Source organism: Echinops telfairi, unplaced genomic scaffold, assembly GCF_000313985.2.
Source record: "Echinops telfairi isolate 266 unplaced genomic scaffold, ASM31398v2 ScPeMD7_25;HRSCAF=90, whole genome shotgun sequence".
Lineage (NCBI taxonomy): Eukaryota > Metazoa > Chordata > Mammalia > Afrosoricida > Tenrecidae > Echinops > Echinops telfairi.
This window is the reverse complement of record NW_022103922.1, coordinates 19,848,895-19,860,120: the sequence shown is the minus strand read 5'-3', so window position 1 is coordinate 19,860,120 and position 11,226 is coordinate 19,848,895.

The window sequence follows — 11,226 nt, the reverse complement described above, 5'->3', positions numbered from 1 at the left end:
TTCAAGTTGTTGAAGCTGCTTAATAGTTGGAGCCTTTCTTATGTCAGCAGTCCTATGGGCACTCAGGACTAAGCCAGCCAGCTGTCCAAACTTTGTCTGCTCCTCCAAAGATTACAGCCTCAGAAGCTCTACCTAGGTCACCATGAATTGGAAGGAAATTCAATGGCAGTGGGTGTGTGGATAAAATCTTATGTTAATTGCCTTATTACTCATTTCTGATATTAGCCCCTGGTAATATCTCTCATGTTGGTGATAGAGGAGCTTCCTTAATTGAAGCTGTATGTCTTTTATTATATTATTCTTGAGTACCTTTCCTTTATTATGAAGCTTTCTCTTTACATTTTCTTACTGCATTTTGTTAAATTAGCCAATCAGTAGCTAATAGTGGGTCTTTACTGGTTGTTGGATTTGCTTTACATCTTTCCTTAAGCCCACATATAAAAATTCAGATACACAAGTATTGTCTCTATCATACTATAGCCTTATACCCAGGGCTAGTGTGCATCTCAGTGCTACCCCTACACAAGCCATGTGTGTTAGACTAAGGTGCTACTCCATGCTGTACCAACCCTACCTACCATGCTTTCATTCAACCTTAATTACGATAGCCTCTTACAACCTATCTCTTCTCTCCTCTGATTCTTCCTTGTTTCATACTTCTAATTTTGAAAGAATAACAATTACAGAAAACGAAAGAAAGAAAATTCAGGAGAAATCAGAGCTGACTTTCCCAGATAGTATCTAAGTTCTTTCCGACCTTTCACCACCTCTAGAGGTTCTCTGAGCCTGCCATTTGTATTTAATAGAAATACAAAGTTAGCTCTACCATGTCAATCAATCCACTCCTTCTCCAGACTCTTATACCAGATGTGACACAATTTGTGTTCCTTATGGATATAATCTTCATCTGGGGGACCAGAGTAGCCTACAGAAAGAAAACTCAGACCAAGAAAGCATGCCAGGTGCCTGGGAATTACCCTATTTAGATGCTTGGAGAATAACAAGCAAATGCACATTCGGTCTTTTAGGAACTCCCCTAGGTAGACACTCATATAATAAGAACATTTATGGAAGGAATAGGTTAGAGATATTTGTCAAGTCTAAAGCCCATCACAAAAGAGGATGGGATGACCCTGGAAATCCACCAGCAGCCAGACCTGCTGTAGGATAGCTATCCCATCGAGCCCTCATATCTTGGCACGGTATCCCCCAACTTGAAATATGTCTTGGTAATCTCCTTGCCAGTAAGGCCCAAATTACTGATATCATGGATGGAATATTAGCTCAACAAAGGTATTTAGAATCACCTGCTAACGTAGTAGTAGATAATAGATTATTTCTTTATTTCCTTATCACTTAACACGCAATTTAAGCTATTGCTTACGCTTCCTGTTGTATTCCAATGAATACCACAGAAATAGAAAAGGTCATTAGAAAAGTTTGCTAAAAGGCTGTTTAGTCACATTTGGTGCCACTCATGTCTGATTCTTTCCTCTTAATACTCTCAGTTCTGATTCTTTTCTTGTGAATAGTTTCAGTTGGTTTCCTGTGAGAATTAGGTTTATTGTGCCAACTAGGCTTCCATAGGAACATGTTGGCAGAGTTCAACCAGGTCACAGCTTGATTGGAGGGCGATGAGATAAATGGCCCCCTGGTGATCAGACCAATGTGTGTGGTGCACTACTTGTGGATGAGCCAACCTGTAGATCATGGCCCTCCTCCGAGACTTGCTTCACCATGCTGCTGCTGGTGAATTGTGTCCTGATGGTGGATTGTGTTGACATGGTACATCACTGGATCTCAAGACCACATAGGGGCCTGCTTCATTTTGCTACACACACCCCCACACACACACACAGCTACTAACTCTCGCTGCCCACCCTGCTCCCTGCTGCTTGCGGGCCGACTCTACCTGTCTTTCCTGAGGGCAGGCTCTGCTGTCTGCTTCCTTGACCTCGGACCAGCAGCCCAAGTAAGATGAAGGACTTGCAGTTTATTAACTGTTCCATGAAAGTGAGTTCAACTAAGCTCTCTGTACTACTGCATGGACTAATTAGTCATTATATTCCTTATTGCTGTATAAACCTATCCTTATATATGAGAAGGTACCCCCCCAAAAAGAAAAGGTATTTTTTCAAATCTATGTACTTAAATTTTTTCCAAAACAACCTTATCACCTTCAATGTGCTCTCCATTATACTTAATTCATTTGTCAACTCTGTGATTCCATATTGGAAACATTTTTCAAACTCATCTGTTTAGATGGCTGATAGCACCTCACTCGTTGTTTTCTTCACCTCTTCTATGTTGTCAAATCGCTGTCCTTTCATGCCCCTCTGCACTCATGGAAACAAAAAGAAGTTGCATGAAGCAAGGCCAGGTGAGTCAGGTGTGTGGAACAAGAGAGGCTTGCTGTTTATCACCAAAAACTGGTGCACTGAGATGGCTGCATGGACAGGTGTATTGTCGTGGTGGCAAAACCAGTCCCCCATCTGCCGTAAATCAGACCTTGTTTTTGTCACACACTATTAAGCTATCTGTGTTAGACAGGGTTCTCTAGAGAAACAAAACCAGAATGCTAATAATTTTATATATATTTATACAGATAGATAGATAGATAGATAGATAGATAGATAGATAGATAGATAGATAGATAACATTAGAAAAAACAGTTAATTAAATTATGAAGCAGTACAAATGGCTCAGTGCAACTCACTCCTGTGAGACAGTTGTGAGACACTGGCAGTCCTTCAAGTCTTGAGGGCCGCCAGGTAGTCCTCTGTAGAGCAATTCAGGCTATCTGGTCACAGGCAGCAAACAGCAAGGCAGGTCACCAACAGTCAGCCAGATGACAGAGTCCAACAGTCCCCAGTTCAAGAGATGTGTGACTAAGTAAGTCTTGAAGGGACCTCAAATTACAGTGACACACTCCACAGGTTAGGTGTCCCACAGGTAGTGTATCTTGCAAATTGAGGCAAAGAACAAGCAAGGCAGCCTCACACTGGTCCGATGATCAAAGAGCAAGAGACAAAAAAGGCAAGGCTCACCGAGCCATTTATCTCTCCGCCCTTCAATTAATTCCACATGAGTTTATCGGCTAGGTTGGCACAAGAACTACCTCACTGTCTTTTCAGAACCTCTAAATAGAAAGCTTGATTAACAGTGTGACCTGTTGGAACGAACTCCAAACGCACAAGAAGCCAACATTTTCATCCATTTGGGAAGCTGGTGGACGTCTAGAATGAAGTTTGTCATCAATCAACATTTCACCTTTTTTGAAAAGAGAAAACCACTTGTACACCTGAGTTTTTCCAGTAGCGCTGTCCTTGTAAGCTGTGTTCAACATCACAACCGTTTCTGTGGCATTTTCCCAAGCAGGAAACAAAATTTCACAGCCACACACTGTTCTCTAAAATTGGCCATCAGATAAAATGAGGTCCTTCTGAAATTGCTTTTATGAAAAAATTCATGTGACCAGAGAACCTTCCCAGGTGATACTACTGGGTACACTAACTCAGAGGGAGCTGCTGAATGCTTGATGTGGTAGTTACATGATTTCATGTCAACTTGATAAATAGAATATAGGGGTGGAGTCCAATGTGTCAATCAGGCCACAAAGTCACAGCTGATTAACACCTCCTTTTGGGTGTGGCCTTCTCATGAGGATTCTGGGAACTTCATCTCTCTCTCTGCTACACCTTCCTGTTGGCAAGCCACATTGAGCCATGCTGATGGCAGCCAGAGCCCTGGAGATGTTTCTACCACCACTGGATCCACAAGACTTTTTACCCACTGGCCTGTGATCTTCCTGCATTCTGCATCATTGCATATGCTGCTTGAACCTGTAGAAGGACTAGTGTTGGACATATGGGCTAGTATCAGATTTATGGACTTGATCAGGACTGGGCTGGGATGTTTTCTCAATATACAATGGCTCATTGATATAAAGCTCTTTCTTATACATATATGAATGTCCCTGGATTTGTTTCTCTAGTCAACCCAGTCTAATACATACACTTGCCTAGCAGGAAAAATATGTATTACAAAAGCTCCACTCTGCCCAATGTAATTCTGTTGGGGTTTTTTTTGGAGGGCGGGGGGGTACCTCCTCATCTAATCATAACTGTACTGATCTTGTTTTTCTGGAGAACCCTGCCTAACACATTACCAAAAATATTGTTCCTGTGTGTGTTCCACACTGCTGTTGGGTCCATGTTGATTGATAGCAGCCCCATATAGGATTTCCTAAGTGCTAAATCTTTATGGGAGCAGTGAGTCTCATCTTTCTCCCACAGAGACTTTGTTGTTTTGGAACTGTCAATCTGGTGGTTAGCAGTCTAACACTTTCCCTACAGCACTGCCCAGGCTCATTTCTAGTCTATGAGCCATCTTAATTATTATAATAGTCATTCTATTCATAACCAAATGTGCTACAAACTGCTTACCTAATATTTGCAACTCCATTACAGGAACTCTTTTCACTATGCAACGAGTCATGCATTTAGAAAACAAACAAACTTCCAGAGGAGACTGATCTCAGACCTTAAATTAGCTTTTTCCTCATGCTAAATTTAGTTCTCCAAATTTGGCCGTAGTTCACACATACCCCAAATAGAGGATCACAGAAGTTCAGTGTCTAAGCTCTGGCATAATAAAGAGCTCATTTTACTGCATGGCGCCCAGCTGCCACAGATAACCATTCCACTAATTAGAATGGAATGATAGGTAATGTCTGAGGTTTTAAAATATCAATCAGTGATTATTCAAGGCTCCAACTTGAAGTTCATTTCAAGAAAAGACTTTTATAATGGCAATCAAGGAATCCGCAGACATTCTAAAGCAAAGGGAAGGGAGGAAAGAATATGTGAGGGAACTCTAAAACTGAGGTGCTGGGCATAAGTAAAAGTGACTTAGGTCCAAATCAAGACTTCATGTTCTGAATTAAACTTTGTTATGTCCTAAGTCCTCTTTTCTACTTTTCTAATAATATTGTTGTTAAGTGCTATTGAGTCCATCGTAACCCCTCCTAGTAGCCCCGTGCACAATAGAATGCTATACTGCTCAGTCCTACACTAGCCTCATAATTGTTCCTATTTTCCATGATTGAAATCGCTGCATCAATCCATCTTATTGGGGCTCATCCCCTTTTTCACTCACCTGCTATTTTACCACAAATTATATCCTTCTTTGACCTATTTTATCAAGCATATGTCCACCTTTGGTCCCTCTTGATCACATGTTAAAAGTACATGAAATGAGGTCTCACCATGTTCACTTCTAAGGAACATTCTGGTTCTTCCAACACAGATTTATTTATTCTTCTGGCAGCCCATGGTATTTTGAACATTCTTTGTGATGAAAAAGGGAAATGTGTAAGGGCACTCTAAAACTGAGATGCTTTGCTTAATTGAAAATCACTGACCAGGGTCTGGATCAAAACTCATATTCTGAATTAAACTTTAGCTTGTTCTGAGTCCTCTTTTCTGGACTCTTAAGAGTAGAGCCTGTGATTTATAGCCCTATGACATGTAACTCTTGTAAAACTTTAACTCTACAAGCAAACAATGATGAGGACAAGATTGTGGATTTTGAAGAAATGTTTGTCAGGAGATGTTTAACAAAGTGGTCTCGGGAGGATGCTTGCACAGCCTGCTCTAGGAAGACTGTGTATTTAGACATTTCAGGAAAAAATTGCTAGGTTAGTTCTAGGATGTCTGTGTTAGAAAATAGATTATCTAGCCTTATAGAATGTTAACTTTCTGTTGTCACATAGCTTTATGCAATCCCAAGCTCCTGTGATTGTGACCATGTCTCTACCTCACTTCTCTGCTATGAAATAAACAAAAGCACACCTCTCCCACAGAATCTCACATTGTGTTTCCAACTTAAACTGTCTCAACCTTCCAATAAAACTCCGCTTTTCACTTAACATAATGAAAGTTCTGTTCAGCATCATGACAGTGTTAATTAAACAAGACAAAAATTCATGTCTTTCTCATTTATGGAAAAGACGAATGTAAAAACACACATTCTGACCATATGTAAGGCAAGATTTGAATTGATTACCCAAAGAGAAGTGCCTGTTTAGGGCCCAGGAGGAGCTCATATTTAACTGAACAGAGACATAAAATCATTTGAAAGTAAGAAACCAATAGCTGGTCTTTCTTTACCCAATGTGGTTCTCCTAATCTTGTTTTTTGTGTCTGTGTTTTCCCAATGATAATTACTGCTGCTTAAAGGTGGGTACTGGCTTAATTTTAGACATGATTACAGTTATGAAGATTATACATCATTGAATATGTTCCCCCAAGGAAATAATAGTTTGCTTCCATTACTTTTAAATTAAATGCTGTATGATGAAACAATGTTACACAGTGAATGCCTAGTCCCTACATATTACAAATGGTTAAGTTCTCCTTTATTAGCCAGAAGGTTGACAATTTGAGCTCACCCAGAGGCACCTGGGAAGATAACTCAGGCCATCTGCATCCAAAAAGTCAGAGCCACACCATTGAAACCCCTTATAGAACACATAGGGTCATCATAAATTAGAATCCACTAGATGGAAACTAACAATAAGGATGCTTGATGACAGTTACCCTACTCATGCATAGTCTTGGAATTGGAAGTTTGATTCTTAAGTTCTTATGATTTTTCCAGCTTTGCTATTTGTTTTTCCTTTTGTTTTGACATTTTTTAAATGACATCTTTTATTTTCTTGAAAGTATTGCTAAGGTGAAGCTGTGTTTTGGATCCTGATGGAGAAACCTTCACCAACTATATAAGTCCTTACATTGGTTGGTCTTTCACCATTAGTTTCAACAAGTCCAGACTTTAAGTAATACTTCCCATGAGAATTGTGGCTCGTTTGCACTCTTTTTTAAGATGTTTGCAATTTCTTGAATGACAATCAGCAGATAATCTGACATATTATGGCAGTTCCAGGACAAAACACAAAACAAGGAGAAATCCGATTATATTGGCCTAATGGTGTTACCTGGACAGAGTCAGAATGAAGCCAGTGTTTTCCTATCCACCTGGTAGAAATCATCCCTGACCTTGAGATCTTGCTAAAACAGAAATAGTGTCAGAGAAGTGGAAAATTAAGATGACTCTTAGGTAATTTAAGATGATGAAAACAGATCCCTAAAAAAATAGTTCTTCTTAGTACTACATTTTTGGTATATGGACAATAATCTCTGAATAAACGTTTCCCATAAATCTTTCTTTCAAAGACAAAAAATTTATCAGACACAGGCTTGGTTGACATTAAGCCACTCTCTATATATAATGTAGTTTTTATATAATATGATGTGGTTATAATATAGTTCAAAATAAAACCGACTTTTTAGTATTGGACTTTTAAAAGTCCATTTTATTTAAAACTACATTTCCCAAGTTACTTGATCCTGAGCCTTTTTTACTTTATTAAGTATTCTTTTTAAAATCCTAGTTAATTAGGGTTCCACGGAGCTTTCTTTGAAAAATTCTAGTCTACATAATACAGCACTTTTTTAATGCAGTTTTTGTGGTAAAATTAGATGCCTCGGCTGATATTCAGGTCGGCTTATACTCAAGTATATACGGTAACTTGGTTAATAATTTTAACAAAATCAGTTACTAATCAGTTTGTTTGCCGCTGATGTGGTCTTTCAAAAGTAAATCTCAAGGTCTCTCCTGAGGCATCTCTCAGTGGATTCAGTTAGTGGTCAAGTAATGAACAATCTATGCCACCTAGGGACCCCGAGACCCTAGAAAAGGCTTATGTATAGAACAACAACTTTCCTCTGATGCTAATTGGAGTAGTTAGTGATTTGACATCAGCCAGATAATTCTGAAGATGTGGATTGAGAGTTGATTGCTTAACTGCTCAATGCAGGTGCTTTGAGTTACAACTGGAATATTCAACTTCAGATGCCAGACTCTGGAACGTCCTCTCTTTCTGAGCCAAATGTCTTCTGCATGTTCAAAACCCAGTATTCCTGACCCTGCTTTGGCTTTTCACTGATAGACTATGGAAATGGCTAACTAGGACTGTGCAGGCAAGCGTAAGCCTAACTCTATGCCACTGTTAAAAATTCCACCCCAAACAAACAAAAGATACACATCCAACAGATACTGGGGCATTAATGCTTTCTCTTCCATTATGCTAGGATATTTTTAATTTGATGTGCATCGTGGGCAAAATGTTTGCTTTTAGAATTGCTAACATTTTTAATGCACGCATTCTTCTAGTCTAAATTTGCAAGAAAAAGCAATTATGGTTTGAATGGCATTTCTTGGCCCTAAATGGTTTCTTTATTTGGAAATCAATAATTTTGTTTTAGGAGGAAAATAAATATTTGGCATGTTAATAGTTTGGATTTGTTCCCTCAATAGCAGAAGTCTTTGTCCCTTTCTTTCCTCTGTCTTCTGAACCACTGAATTAATTTTAAGACAATGTTAGTGCTTCCTAGCTAAAAATCATTTTAAAAATTCATCCTAGGAAATAAAAGACCAATCTATGAACCAAATATAATTGAGAATCCAAGGACATCTGTCATACAATTGCTTGAACCAATTTCATTTCAAATGTCTTTGGGAGCACGTGCAGTTAAACCGCATGGGCGCCATATTTGACCTTCTCTGACCTCCCTATTGCTACATGGTTCGGACATGCCTCTACATTCCATCTTTCTCTACTATATTGATACAACACATTCCTCCCACACCATCCTACATCCGTGCTGTGTTCCCTGGCTTGTTGCAGTGGCTACACAGGCCTCATAGACAACACTGGGAAACACACATTTGGTGCTTCAAAGGAATAGACTTGTTTGGGGGCATATTTGATGTGTTGAGTCCAAAAATGGCACCACTTCTCCCCATCAGCTCTCGTTTTAGGAATACAGAACATATGCCACATACCACTCTTCATTTTACTCGCACATAAGAAGCCAGGATACTTTAATATGGTGTCAGCCAGCCTAAGATAGAGGAAATACACACTGGCGTTATTTAAAGTAATTTATGTTGGACTAAATATTTAGGCCAAGTTATAGTTCACATGGTGTCCTTTGATCCAAATATATATATTTTAACGATGCAAATTCATGAACTTGAAATTTTCCCCAAGTATCACTTCACCTTTTTAGGATTGAATAGCAAGCAGTTCCAAATTGTTAACTTAGAAAAGGTCCATAAATGGCTGTTATTATGTAATAAATTAGGAGCCTTAATGGGTTAGTGTGTTATATGTTTACTAACCACAGGTCAGAGCCCACCAGCCGCTCTGCCAGAGAAAGATGAGACTTTCTGATTCCAAAAAGATTTACAGCCTCAGAACCCACAGGAGATGTGCCCTTCTGTCCAATATGATCTCTGTGAGTTGTAATTGACAGGTCTGTAGTGTATTGGTGCCATATATAGAGATTTAAGTGTTCTAAAACCCAAAGTGGGTCGATCAGAGTTCTAACTCCTTTACAAAAATTAAAATGTTACAGTCTTGTTACAAGAGGACCCAACTTCTCCAACTGTGCACAGAAATTCTTAAAAGAAAGATTTTGTTTCTTATACTGAAACTTGGCGTCAATCTTACCTCTGAAATATTCAACATGAATTATCCATTGACTTCTATCCATTAAAATGTGTTCTGAAATGTTTTTTCATGATTTGAAGAAGAGAAAATTAGATCTTCAAAGTGTTTATGGAAATTGCTATGAAGCCTTACGTTTTCAACACTCTAAACTGCCCTCAGACCTTCCATTTATGTGCCTTTTCAATTTCCTTTTTTATTCTTCACTCTCCTCAAGCTGTGCTCTGACATTGCAGTATCCAACTGGTAGTCTTGGCACAGTCTCCCACACCAGAGGAAAAAATCCCATTGCCATCTAATTAATAATAATGTATAGTGACCCCATAGGAGAGAGAAGAACTGTCCCTTTAGGTTTCCAAACCTTTAAATCTTTTAAAGGCTGAAGGTGGATCTGAACCACTGACCTTATGATTATCAGCTCAGTGAGTAACCAACTAGCCACCATGTGTCCATATACAGTTTCCCATGGAAGTTTCTTAATAAATACCTAATGCTTTTTCAAATACTTCTTACCCTTTAAAAAAATGTTTGCTCATCCTGTAATTTGTGCTTCTGAATTCTTATATTTAAACCTAGAATAATAAATTAATTAGAATAATTTAGTAGCTTAAAATATAGAACACCATACCTAAGAAATTAGAGCTGAGTGGTCTATCTAATGCAATGTTCTGAATCAATGCACCAAAGAGTAGGCCTACAAACCAACACACCATGAAAAGAAAATTTTCTGTTGGGTTTACAATACTCATAATTATGGGGATTAACAGGGGAAGTTAATAAGATACCACAAAGAACAGTAAAGAGTAAGGATACAGCCCCTGGTCATGGCACTACATCTCCTTATCCAGCACCCAAGTCTCTCTCTGGTCCTTACCTTCTCAGCCATGTGGTCCCTTGGCCTTTGCTTCAGTGGACCAAGACTCCCATCTATTGCTCTGTCTCACAGTCCCATCATCTTGGGCAAGATGAGTAGACATCAACCCATTGTCTCAGCGCAGCTCCTCTGAGCCTCTGTGCGAGTCTCCAGTGCCACGATCTCTGGTGCTTGGCCTCAGGCTCGGCCTCGTCAGACAAAAGATGTAGAGCACGCTCTTCCAATGGTCCCGGGATTTCTCTCTCTGCTACTGCTTCAAGGATGGCTCATTCTGATAGCCAGTGGGGTGGTAATGAAAGCTGACCTTTATTAGCATAACACATACACTATCTGCCTAGTCCCACCAATCTCTTGGTGGGAATTAGAAACATGAGTAGAAGAGCCATTTTGTGAAATGCTATTCAACCACAGCCTACTTTTAAAATATGTGCTTATTTTTCCTTCGAGTTTCAACAGAGTTTAGAGGCAGCTCCACTTTACGGGCTGGAAGAAAGGCGGCAGTGGCAAGGGCCATGAGGGTGGGAGAAACTTTAAGAGTGACCAACCCAACAATGGCTGGATTCTCACCAGCAGGTTTGTGACGTAACCAGCAGACCCCGATGGGCCCTTTCCTCCAGAAGCCAGATTCAAATGCAGTCGTACGTCATGTGACATCCATGATGTGAAATAAGACGTTAAGTGCTTTGGACATAGAATTGTTATACATGTGGATTTGAAGGAACTCCAATTTGGGGGGTATTCCCCAAAATAACTTACTTTTGCTGGAACAAAGATCTCC